The sequence below is a fragment of the Dermacentor variabilis genome, chromosome 6, assembly GCF_050947875.1.
Source record: "Dermacentor variabilis isolate Ectoservices chromosome 6, ASM5094787v1, whole genome shotgun sequence".
NCBI classification, from domain to species: domain Eukaryota; kingdom Metazoa; phylum Arthropoda; class Arachnida; order Ixodida; family Ixodidae; genus Dermacentor; species Dermacentor variabilis.
In genome coordinates, this window is record NC_134573.1 from 59014184 (window position 1) to 59027446 (window position 13263).

The window sequence follows — 13263 nt, forward strand, 5'->3', positions numbered from 1 at the left end:
GACGATGTTAACAGTATTCAATACACTTTGTTTGTCCTTACAGCACACAGCCACATCGTCAGCGTATGCCAGTAGCTTCACTTCTGCTGATTGAAGACTAAACCCCTTAATACATTCATTTTCAATGATGGCCAGACATAGCGTTTCTATGTAGACACAAAACAGGAGTGGACTGAGTGGACAACCCTGGCGAACGGAGCGCTTCACGTTAATGGGGGCCCCCAACATCTGATTAATTATAAGTCTGGTATAGCAGCTCCGGTACGCCATGGTCACCCCTTCAGCGATTATGTGTGGCCAAAATTAACGTGTTCAAGGATGGTAAGCAATATGTCGTGAGAAACACAATCAAACGCCTTCTCCAAGTCTAGCTGGAGGATGGCTACTGCATCGCACATGGCGTCACAACACTCCAGCACACACTTCATTTTATGGATGTTAGTGAAAATGTTTCTTCCACGAATACCACACGTCTGGTGTGGGCCGACTACTTCCTGAATAACTGACTGGACCCGTCGTGCCAACACCTTCATCAATATTTTGTAGTCGCAGTTAGTAAGCGCTATGGGTCTGTAGGAGGAAAGTTGCTTGAGCTTTTCGGTCTCTTCTGTTTTCGGTATTAGTACTGTATGGGACTGGCCAAAGGATGGTGGAAGTATTTTCAGTTCATATGCTTCATTGAAAACTGCTGTTAACATAGGAGCTAGGTGGCTCTTGAACGATTTGTACCAAGCGGCACAAAGACCGTCTGGACCTGGCGACTTCCCAGGATTCAGGTCTTCGATGGCTTTCATCACTTCATGTTCTGTTAATGGTCGTTCTAAGGTTTCTTTAACCTCACTCGACAGCTGTGGGATTCGTTGCAAAAATAACTTCTTGAAATCGTGCATGTTGACAGGCCTGAATGTAAAAAGTTCTTTGTAATGCTCAAAGAAAGCACGCCCTATATTATTGTTATCCGTTAATACCACCCCTTCATATTCGATAGCCTCAATCTGCTTACGTCTCGAGTGCTTTTTTTCTAACCCCAGTGCTCTTTTCGTTGGCGTTTCCCCGCATGATAGCCTTTCTGCTCTGGCGCGCACTAGCGCACCTCGGAAGCGATCTTCGTCGAATACCTCGAGCTTCTTCTTAACGGCGCGCATATCTTGTTGATAGGCGCCAGGTTGCATGCATTCAAGCTTCGCAAATTTTTCTAGCAATGTTGTTAAATCCTTTTCTCTGGCCTTTTGTTCATATCGCAGTACGCTACTTCTTTCAATTGCCTTCAATTTAATGCTTTGCTTCAGCAACTCCCATTCCTCACCAAATTTCGTAGAACTGTCTGTTCCAAAAGAATTCAGAGCGGCCACTACATTTTCGTTAAAAGTTTCATCCCGTAACAGCTCTGCATTCAATTTCCACAGTTCCCAGACGAACTTGTTTCGTTCTTTCTTCCTGCCCACCGTGCATTTTACCAGGCAGTGGTCAGAATATGATATGGCCGTAACTGTGTAGCACTGGCATTTTTCAACTAAATCATATGAAAGATAGATACGGTCTAAGCGTGCGTGACTTGTGCCCTGAAAGTGAGTGTAGCTTACGTCTCCGTGACCGCGAAAACATTCTGCGATATCTTCTAATTCGAATTCGTGTGTGATCTGCGCCAGGATATCACTACTTTTGTCACAAACCACGCGACGCGTAGACCTATCCTCAGCTTTCAATACGCAGTTGAAGTCGCCTACACAGGCTATCATTTTTTGCACATGTAAATGATGCTTTAAACTCAAAAAGAAATTTGCCCTCTCTTGCACAGTATTAGGCGCATAAATGCAAAACACGCGCCATTGGACATTACAATAGCTGAAGTCACAAAAGACAAGTCGACCAGAAGTACAGGAGAAGTAACCATCTATAACAAGACCAGGGAGCTTCCTCACGAACAGCACACACCCTGCCGAAGTCCCTAAGGCGTGGCTCACTACCGTATAGTAGTTATACGTGAACCTTTGCACCATGCTCCCGGTCTCCTCCTCGCCGTCTACCTTGGTTTCTTGCACGGCTAAAACGTCGAGGTCGTGGTCCACTAGTAGTCTGTAAACCTGACTCTGTTTCCTTTTGGCGGCCAGACCTCGAACGTTTAGCGTGCCGAGGCTAAGCGACGGGTTGGTAGCCATTATTGGTGAAAACCGGAGGGGAGAAGGCCCGGAGCATGGTGCTCACCTTAACGTCTAGCTGACCGCTAGACGCCTCCGTGGCCATCCGGCGGCCGTCGCCCGGGTTCCTCTTTGGTCGGCTTCGGGGTTAGCCTACGGTCAGTCTCCAGGTTCGGCTTGGGCTTGAGGGTGGAGCGCCTTCCAGGTAGCGTCTTAGCGGGTGGTGCCTCGGAGTCACCGCCGGCCTTTCCGTCGACTTTCTCCTCGTGCTGCAGGGATCTCTTGACCGGTGCCGAGACGGATTCGACGCGGGCGCTAGCAGGGGTCGCGTTGTCGTCCGCCTCTGCCTGCGTTGCATCCGTAGCTGGCTGGTGGCTCTCATTTTCTTTCGGGGCCGTCTTCACGCTCTCGACTGTAGCCGCTGGTTCTTTGGGGGGAGGGATATTCCTTCCTCCTTCGGCTTGCTTGGTCGTCGTGCCGGTTTCTGCCGCCACTTTGCCGTTTCCAGCTCCCGTGGCCGCTTCCTCCGCCTCGGTCACGTCCATTACATGGTCTAACGTCGACGGCTCGCTCTCCGCCGAACCCGCGGCTACTGCGTATGAACGCACACAGTCCGCGTCGTTGTGTCCAAAAAGCCTGCACCGCGAGCAACGGGGAACCTTGCATTCACGACGAACGTGGCCAGAGCCCCGGCAGCGCAGGCACTGCATGGGACGTCCTGGGGCTACCACCAGCGCAAGCTCGCCGGCGACGCGGATCTGGTGGGGCAGGTCGTCGACTTTCATTCCTGCCTTCAGCTGCAGCAGCACTGCTCGGGTCGTCGAGCCCTTGTCGGAAACGCCATCCACTCGCCAGCGCTCCCGGGTCACTTCCGTCTCCTTGCCGAAGGAGGCCAGCGCGGTCTTGACGTCTTCGTCGTCCACCCCATGCAGAAGCCAGTGGATACGAAGCTTCACCTGTTGTTCCTTGGGGTCGATGACCAGGCAGCGACGCCCCTTCACCTGCAGCTCCTTCAGGGCCGCCAGCTTTTCGGCAGCCTCGGCTGTCTTCATCGTCACCGCCCATACATGGTTGATTTGGTATGCTCCAAGGGCGACGACGCCAGAGAGCATACCAACAGCTTGAAGCGCGTCTCGAAAATCTTCTACACGAAACGGGCGAACACGAGCGTCGCCGTGCAAAAAAACTGTGTTCAAAACAATACGTCCTGTAGGTAGGCGAGGCAAAATTATCTGGTAATCTTTATCTTCTTCCGTCGAAAGCCTGTTGCCGCGGCTAACAGCCGCATATGCCGCTCCATTGGAGCCCATGATCCCGCGATCCGTTCAGCTCGGGAGCCGGAAGCAGAATGACCACTGAGCCACGAGTTCGATGCTTCAAAGCGGTACAAAAGCGCCTCTAGTGAACGCGGTGTTGCCTTAGAAACGAGCTGTTTCTAAGGCTCAGGCGTGCGTCGCTTGCTCAGGCGCACATTTCGTTGTCGCGCCGAACGCTGCGTTGCTCGACGCTCACCGCGTCCGATGCGGGGCGCGTAGTCGCTGCGCCGTAGCCTATTGTCTTACACCCCTTGGCGGGTCGACGGGAACGCTGTCGCGTTCCACTCTTGAAGGCGAAGCTTAAGCGTCCTCCAATTTTTCTTGCCCTATCTTCGGGAGTGCTAACACAGTTGAAATCTCCGAGAAAAATAATTGTCCTATCCCACGACTGGCGCTTTTCAAGGTTCTCGAAAAATATTTTTCGCTCTTGCTACCTATTTGGCGCATTTACGCAACCAATGCCCCAACTCGGGAATACTTGTCTCGTCTCTACTTTCATCCCAAAGGCTCTTGCCGGCCAGGCCGCTGGCTGCGCTCTCGCTGTCGTCCATGTTGTCCTGCCCAGCCTTTCCTTGGCTGAAGTTTCACAGGTTTGTGGCCTCTCTGAGGCTGTTGCATTCCCTGGTAGTGTCTCCGACCACTGGTCTGCGGGCTCCTGCCCCGTTGTCGTGTTCGGCCCTTCTACTGTGGCCGGGAATGGCGTCGCCAGCGCTCTGTCACACGCTCTGTCGCCCGAACTTGCGGTGTCTTCAGCTTCAACCTCGTCCATGAGTAGCTCGGACGCGTCGCCACCATCCACGGGTCCGGTGACGCAGGCAGGTCCGCAATTTTTAGGCCCACCTTGAAACAGAGCTTTACCAGACGGGTCATTGAACCTTTGTCGGCCACGCCGTGTACCCGCTACCGCTCCCTGCTGACTTCCGTCACTTGGCCGTGCGGCGCTAACGCACGTTTCACGTCTTCGTCGATTACATTGTTAGGCAGCCAGGCTACCTTCATCTGCACATGTTGGTTTGCTGGGTTGATGACGAGGCACCGAGAATTTTTTACCTTGAGGTCTCCGACGCAAAGGATCCTTTTCACTGCATCTATATTCTTGAACGTCACCGCCCACACATGACTGGTACGATACGCCCCCATGGCAACAACCTCAGGGAGCAGCGTCAGACGGGCCAATGTGTCGCGGGTCTTGCACTCGATGTCACTCGAACGTCAGCATGTAGGGAAAAAAAATATTCAAGATAACTCGTCCGGTAGGCAGGTTTGGCAATAGAACTTATTCAACGTCAAAACGCCTGTTATCGCTGCTGAAACATGCCGCTGTAGCAATCCCTGAAGGGCCTGCCATCCTGCATCCGCTCAGCTCCGCTTCCGGAAGCAGAATTCGACGGCGCCGTCGAAGAGCCATCTCTAGCGTGTTCGACGCAGTCGCCGGCATTGAGCTGTTAACCATAGAAAAACGGCAAAGCAAACGAATTCAGGCACTGGTGAAATTCGAACTCACTACCTGCTGTTTACTACACAGGCGCTTTAACCAGCTAAGCCGCGGCGCCGGTGAAGAGCCCCACTTTGCGCGTTCAACGCACTCACCGGTATTGTGCGGTGAACCATAGAAATATGGCAAAAGAAATGAATTGAGGCATCGGTGAGATTTGAACTCACGATCTCCTGTTTACTGGACATGCGCTTTAACCAGCTAAGCCACGGCTTTTTTTAATTTATTGCCTGTCTTTGGCCCGGATAAAGAAAAACGTACAAATTCACAAATCATCACCAGCCACACTCACAATATGTTGAAAAAGACCACTGAACTTGTGCGACCGCGTATGTGCTAAAACTCTTTTATCGCCAGTAATAATTCCACACGTGCCAACCGCTCTGGGACGCACTCCAGCAATTTTTGTTTGTGAAGTTCCTTACGCTTTCTTTATAATACTGGCGGGCCATTCTTGCATCGAGATCGGTGTTACTTACTGCCGTTCCACATTTCCAAATGCCATGTAGGGCTATAAGCATGATCATATGAAAACGGGTGCGTCATCACTTTCCATTGGCAAGTAGCAAATCGCCTACGCATCTAGGGGGAAATCTTTTTCGATTGTGCGCCGGAGCACATCCCACAGGAAAATAGAATCCCAACAATGCAGAAAAACGTGTTCAATTGTCTCTTCCTGCCTACAAATTGTACGAGTTCCCCAGGGAACAAAGAAACCTCTTTTAGCCAGCCAAGGTTTGACAGTCAGTGTTCCGTTGTGCAATTTAAAAAAGAACGTCTTAGCGCCTGGCGGTACTAGCATCGCCTTAAAGTGCTTTAGAACACTGTGCCCATGGCCAGCGCTCTAAAAAGAACGATATAAAGGCGCGAGGAGAACCCTATCATACATGTCCTTGTACAGTTTTGTCTTGTTGACTTCCATCAAATATCCAAGTCAAAAACGCGCTGACAAAAAGCTGCATGATACCACAACTTCACGTATAAAACCATAAACACCACCTGGCAAACTGCCAGCTGAGACAACCATATCGGGCAAGCGTTTGCCCAGGCGAAATTGGCAGACAGTGTATAAGAACGGTTTTCTTGCGTCCCTGAAGAAGAAAAAAAGTGATTGAATACCTGTCTCAAAAACAAATGTGACAATCCAAGTCCTCCATTTCGCACTCGGAGAAACAAATTGGTGCGACTTGATCTCTTCAAAGACGATGCCCACATGAACACGGCGAACACACGGTGAATTTTTTTGGATGTTTACCCTTGAGCAATGCAAGACTTGCAGGATATACCAAAGGTTGCTCACTAAAAATATGTTGCCAATTGCGGCTCTGGAAAAGATCGACAAATTCCAGCCATTCAACTTGTTTACTCTGTCCCGCAGCTTATCCACTTCATTCCTCCAGTACGATTCACTGTCTTTGTAGCACTGAAGGGGAACACGCAAGTATTTCACCGGAGTCGCAACGAAATTCATGTTGGCAAAAGTGTCTGGGGCCCCCGCCAATCCCCATGCCAGAATCCCAGGCACTTTCCCCAGTTTACCGCGCTGCCGCTCACAGGACAAAAACATTTAACACATGTGACAGCCTGTGTTATACTGTCCAAATCAGTGCGAAACACGGCAATATCGTCCGCATAAGCCAACAGGCAGACTTCAACCCCATGCAGTTTAAGCCCGCGGACACAGTTTGTAGACCGAGCATATCGATATCTTGGTCAGTTAGAAGGCGTAGCACCTGACTGCTTTTTCTTTGTGGCTAAGCCTCACACATTTAGACTGACAGCTTTTAGCGTGAGTACAGAAGCCATTTTGCTGCGGTGATAAGAGGTCGAGAGCATGGTGCTTACCTTTCGCGTCTAGCACATCCCTAGACGCTTTTGTCAGTGTCGGGGTCACCTGTGTGGCCAGGTCGGCCTTGCTGCAAGGCCTGCTTTCCGGCGACTCTCCCTTCCAACATTACATTTGGCTTTGCTTGAAGAGTGGTCGTCTCCCTTGTGTCGTACTCGTCGGTGGCTTCTCGCTGCTAGCGGCCGCCGCTTGGCCCTTTTCATTGCCGGGTTCAGTGTGCGTGCGTTTCGCTGTGCCTGTGACGCTTGACGCTCGACCGCCGCTCTGGTCAAGGGGCTCCTGGCTGTTCCCTCGTTCAGATACGTCCGGCTCTGGTCTTCCCTTTGCACCACTCGCCCTTCCGTCTTCAGTTCCTTCGAAGCGTATCGTTTCCGTTTCTTTGCTTTCTTTGGTAATCGTTTCTTTTCCTCCTCCCTCAGTCACCGAAGATTTTGGAGTCGCTGCAGGCTTCTGGCATTCCCCCGGCTCCTTTTGCAGCTGCTTCCGCTTCGTCAACGTCCATGATGTGGTCCGCCGAATCTACCGAGGACGCAGTTCCTGTAGCCACTGCGTACGTCCGTACGCCCTCTTCCTCACCGTGGCCGAAACGTCTACATTTTGAACACCTTGGTATCTTGCATTATCAGCGTACGTGGCCTGTGCATTCCGAGGCAGCGCAAGCACTCCATCGGCCGTCCAGGCACGACTACGAGGGCCAGCTCTCCTACAACACTTATCTGATTGCGGCAGGTCCTCGATCTTCATACGAGGCTTAATCTTTAGGAGCACGGTTCTCGTGGTAGAACCCTTTTTGTGGACGCCTTGAACACGCCAGCGCCCACGGGTCACTGACCTTCCCAAACGCTTCAAGCGCCGTCCGAATGTCATCGTCGGCCAGGCAATGAATCATCCAGTAGAGTCGAAGCTTCACCTGTTGGTCCTCTGGGTCCAGGACAAGGCACCGGCGCCGCTTGACGTTCAGCTCCTTGAAGGCGAGAAGCCGCTTCCTTGCTTCCGCGCTGCCCAAAGTCACCTCCCAGACGTGGCTGATATTATGCGGCCCCAAAGCCACCACGTCAGGGAGCGTACTGGCCTTGGTCAGTGGTCTCGGAAATCTTCGACTCTAAATGGTGGCACTCGTTGGTCTCCGTGCAAAAATACCGTGTTCAAAACAACGCGTCCGATGGGCAGAGTTGGCAAAATAATATTATACTCGCTGTATTCACCTCCTTCAGGGCCGTTTTCGCGGCCGCCGAAGCCCGCAATCGCCGCTCCGCTGGAGCTCATGATTCGTCGTGCGCCACGGTCGTTGGCCGGAAGTAGAATGAACGAACTAAGCCACGGCGCTGGCGAAGAGCCCGCTCATGCGCGTTCAACGCAATCGCAAATATTGTGGTGTGCACCATAAAAAATGGAAAAAGAAATTAATCGAGTCACCGATGAGATTCGAACTCACGATGTCCTTTTTACAAGACACGCACTTTAACCAACTAAGCCACGGCACCGGCGAAGAGCTCCCTTTTGCGCGTTCAAAGCAATCGGCGATATTGTGCTGTGAACCACAGCAAAATAAACGAATCGAGGCACTCGTGGTATTCGAACTCGCGATCGCCTGTTCATTTAGACCGGCGGTTTAACCAACTGAGCCACGGTGCCGGCGAAGCGTTCCCTTTTGCGCGTTCAAACGCTTTGTATAATGGTAATAGCATCCTTACATCGGTTAAATCTTTGTATAGTTTCTTTCTCGGTACAAGGCTCAAGTACTCGAATGAGAAGCGTGTTTTAAGTATCCTAAACGACGTGACTGATTCCCTGAAGTAACCTTTTGCACCGCAGTCGATTGCAGCCGCACTCGACACAACAAATTCGGGCAATACATTCTTAAGGCGCATTTGCATCATCGCTCTCAAAAACGGGTCTCTCTTGTCCCGCAGGAACATAAAAGGCGACACAATTTGTCGGATGAACAGATGAGAAAGGCCGAGGGCTCCGTCTTTCACTGGGCGAAACAGATCAGTGTGGCTGATTCTCTCCCAACTGGAGCCCCAAATAAGAACCGCAAATATTCGGTGCAGTTCCTGGACATTGACGCGTGACATTGACAAAAATTGCAACACCATAGCACACTTTGGCAATCAAAAAAACATTGCATGCACTGGCCCTAGTAAACATCGATAATTCGCGGCCTTGACACCCTCCAACATTTTCCTTCACCCTTGGCGTCAGGTCATCCCAGTAATCTGCAGTTTGTTTATATTGCTCGAGAGGCACGCCTAAATACGTAGAAGGACTTTTTGCCCACGTGATGGTCACAAATCTTTCTGGTTTAAAGTCGCATGTTCCGTGCCACAAACCGACACTTTTTTCCCAGTTTATCGCGGAACCTCTCTGTTTGCAAAAATCTGTGGTGACGCTTAAGGCTTCTATGCTATTGCGGTCAGTGCAAAAGATTCCTACATCATCAGCGTGGGCAAGGATTTTCACATGATGCGTCTGAAGCCTGAAACCATGTACTTTTTCATTAATAATAAGACTGAGGCAGAAGGGTTCAAGACAAATAGCGAAAAGCAGCGATGACAACGCACATTCTTGTTTTATAGATGGCCGGACGTCAATACTCTGGGTGAGGTTCTTGTTAACTATGATGCGTACAGTACAATCATTATAAGCCATGTTTAAACCTTCTAATAACACTTTGACAATATTGACATATTCAAGCACAGAGAAAAGAACATCGTGTGCGACACGGTCGAAAGCCTTGTAGAGATCGAGTTGTAACATAGCAACTCGTCCCCAGATGGCATCACAACGTTCTAGAACTATGCGGGCTACATCCACATTTGTACATATCGAACGTCCTTTTATTCCACATGTCTGGTGCGGTCCAACGAGAAGCATAATAACGCTTTGCAAACGTTTAGCTAAAATTTTGGTACAGATCTTATAGTCCACATTTGTAAGAGTTATTGGGCGATAGGCCCCTACTGATAAGTCTAGTTGGATCATCTGTCTTCGGTATCAAAACAATATGGGCAGCGCGGAAGGAAGGCGGTAAGCGTTTTTCCTCGTATGCTTTGCTAATAACCTTATGCAAAATTGGGTTGATTTCTTCAATGAATATTTTGTAAAAGGCTACTCCTATTCTGTCCGGCCCAGGTGTTTTTCCTGGAGTTAATTCTTTTATGGCACTTTTCACTTCCTCTATACTTATTGGCTGTTCTAATCGCGTCTTACATTCTTCATCGAGCTTAGGCATTAGATTAATAACCTCGGTTCTCAGCCCAGTTCTATCGCTTTTTTTATTCGCAAATAATTCGCTGTAATGTTCGACAAATGCCTGCTCAATTTTACTCCTGTCTGATGTCTGTTCGTTACGGTAGTTGATCTGGCGTATTTCGTTTTGAGCCGCTTATTTTCTTTCGTCACACATCGCTGGCTTGTTGGGCGTTTCACCCAACCAAATCTTTTCGGCTCGCGCCCTTATCACTGCTGCTCTTTACTTTTCGGTTGCAATTACTTCTAGTTTGCTTTTCCCTTCGCGAATTGCTTTTATATACATGCCGGGATTGCAGCTTTCCATACATATAAGAAAATCGAGTTGGCACTGGAGTTCTTTTTCGTTACACTTTTGCTTTTGACTACTAATGGTTCCCCTTTCAATCACAATAATCTTGACGTCGTTCTTAAGGTTTTCCCACTCAGCTGCCCACCCATGTGGCCCTTTGGATGTCATTTGTTTAAGCCTTTTTGTTGCACACTTCATAAATTTTTCATCTTGCAAAAGTTTCACGTTGAATTTCCACAAAGCCCAGTTAAAACATATTTTTCTGAGGTTGCTTCCTAGTGTAATCATGACAAGGCTATGATCGCTGAAAGACACATGTTTAACTTCATAGAGCCACAATCTCTTGCAAGGTCAACTGAGACATAGATTCTATCCAGCCTAGCATACCTTCCGCGAATGTAATGGGTATAGATAGGGCTACTTCCTCTTAACAATAAATCACCGATGTCTTCTAAATAACATTCCTTGAGCAGTGAAACAAGCACTCGCGAACTTTTATCTCGTACAGGGGTGTTCTTGGCTCGATCGTCAGCCAAACATACACAATTAAAATCATCAAGCACAATTAAGTATTTAACACTTTTTAAAAATTGTTTTAAGTCTTCAAACAAAACAACGCGCTCATAATCGATGTTTGGTGCATATATACAGATAACATGCCATTGCTTTGCGCAGTACGAAAAGTCAACAACAAGCAACCGTCCCGCCTCTGACGCAACTACTTTTTCACCTTCAATGCCCACGTTGTTGCTTATATAAACTGCACAACCACCAGAGGTGCCTATCGCATGGCTAACACAAACATTGAAGTTCCTTCGAAAAGTTCCCACCATTCGATCCGTCTGTTCCTCACTTTCTTTGTTTCTTGCGCGGCTACTATGTATAAGTAATTTTCCAGAAAAAGTCGGTTAAGTTGATTTTGGCGTTTCTTAGTCGCCAATCCCCGTACTTTCAAAGTGGCAACACGTAAGGGAAGAGGGAGTTTTTCGTCCTTAATTGGTGAAGAGCACTCGGATCGGGCAGTGTTCACCCCAGAAGTCAAGGATGCAGGGGAGTCTTCACTCAGTTGTGGCAGTAGTGGGTCAGGATGAACTCGCTGCCCGTCGCCTGCTTCCTCAACTGAAGTTCGGTAGCTGGACGGGACAGCACCGTCTAGGCGGCGTCGCTTACTCGGCCCAATATTGCTTACTCCCCAAGGGGAAGCTAATTCCCGCCTTTACTTCGGCGGTTTATCCACCGGGCATCTATCAGGAGGAATGTTCGGTTTCGGCTTTAACGACGTTCGTCGCATGAACGCCGTTTTCAAAGGCGGCCTCCCGCCACCTGCACCACCCAGATGGTCCGGTTCGTCGACACTGTCGCTGTGCATGCGCTTTCCGACGCCTCCACAACGCCTTCCATTGCTTGACACTGCACTGTCGGTGTTTCATTTGGCGACGTCACAGTAGCTTCACTAGAAGATTTCCATTGATGACATTTTCCCTTCATTTCGTTGTGCACGTCGTCACTGTTTGCACCGGCCAGATTTTTTTCACACGGTATTGTTTCAATAGCTGGCTCACGTTGTTGTACCACTGCCGGAGGTGTTTCCACAGGTTTTTGTTCCTTCGTCATCGTGGCAGCTGCTTCTTCAGCTTCAGCCTCGTCCATGAGAGAGAGAGAGAGGAGAGTTCAGGAAAGGCAGGGATGTTAACCAGTCAATAGTCTGGTTGGCTACCCTACACTGGGGGATGGGAGAAGGGGAAGAGAAAGAATGGAGAGAGAAGGTGTAGATACGTGTACGGACAGCACTTGAGTTAGAGTCGCTCGAGCAAACCAGAAGTTCTGAGAAAACACAAAAGTGCCTTCACTGCCTTCTGAGCCGATGATCGGTCGGGACGGTGCTCTAATATGGTCTGTTCACTCAGAGGACGATCATCTAGTTTCCTCAATGTGTTGGACAAAGACTGTCTTTGTGCTTGAAATTGAGGAAAATGGCACAATAAGTGGTCAATGTTCTCCTCGCATCCGCAAACATCACATGCAGGAGTATTAGTGATATTATCCAATATGTCAGCGTCCTTTCTGTGGGCCGTTATATTTGCGTACGTGGGCACGCACTCGCTTTCGTCATGGCTAAGTGTCGGCACCGTGAACATCACCGGATCCGGCAGTCGTGGCGGATAAGCGCTTTGCCCTGGCAGCGCAGCAAAGTGGCGCCTTGCTTGAAATAGCTACGAGAGCAGGCTCCCCAGCGACACGTACTTGATATGGAATATCTTCAGTCATGACCCCGGCCTTCAGCTTGAGGTTCAGCACGCGCGTTGTCGTACCTTATTCAGAAATGCCATGGACACGCCAGTGCTCCTTTGTCGTTTCTATAACCTCGCCGTATGGCTCAAAGGCCACACGTATATTGTCGTTCGTCACATTAGGGAGGACCCAGTGGATCTTCACTCGGACATCTTGGTTGTTCGGGTCTACTACCAGACATTTTCTGCCTTTCACAGTAATATTCCCCGCAGTCAACAACTTCTTCATGCTTTCATGGCTCTTGAACGCAACAGCCCACACATAATTCATCTGAAATGCTCCTAAGGCGTCAACCTCAGGCAGCAGTTCCAAACGTCCTAAGGCATCCCGGTAGTCTTCAACTCTGTATGGCCATGCTCGTAGGTCACCGTGCAAAAAAAGTGTATTGAAAACAATACGACATTTTGGCAAATGAGGCAGGAGCACTTGGTACTCCTGGCTGTCTTCCATGTCGTCCGTGTTTCCGCGGCTAAACTGGGCCGCTAACACCACCCCGTTGGAGCACATGAAAAACACGTCCGTAGGCTTTCGCGGCCGGAAGTGTAATCACCCAACTAAGCCACGGCGCCGGCGTAGAGCTCAATTTTGCGCGTTCAAAACAATCGCCAATATTGGGCTGTGAACCATGGCAA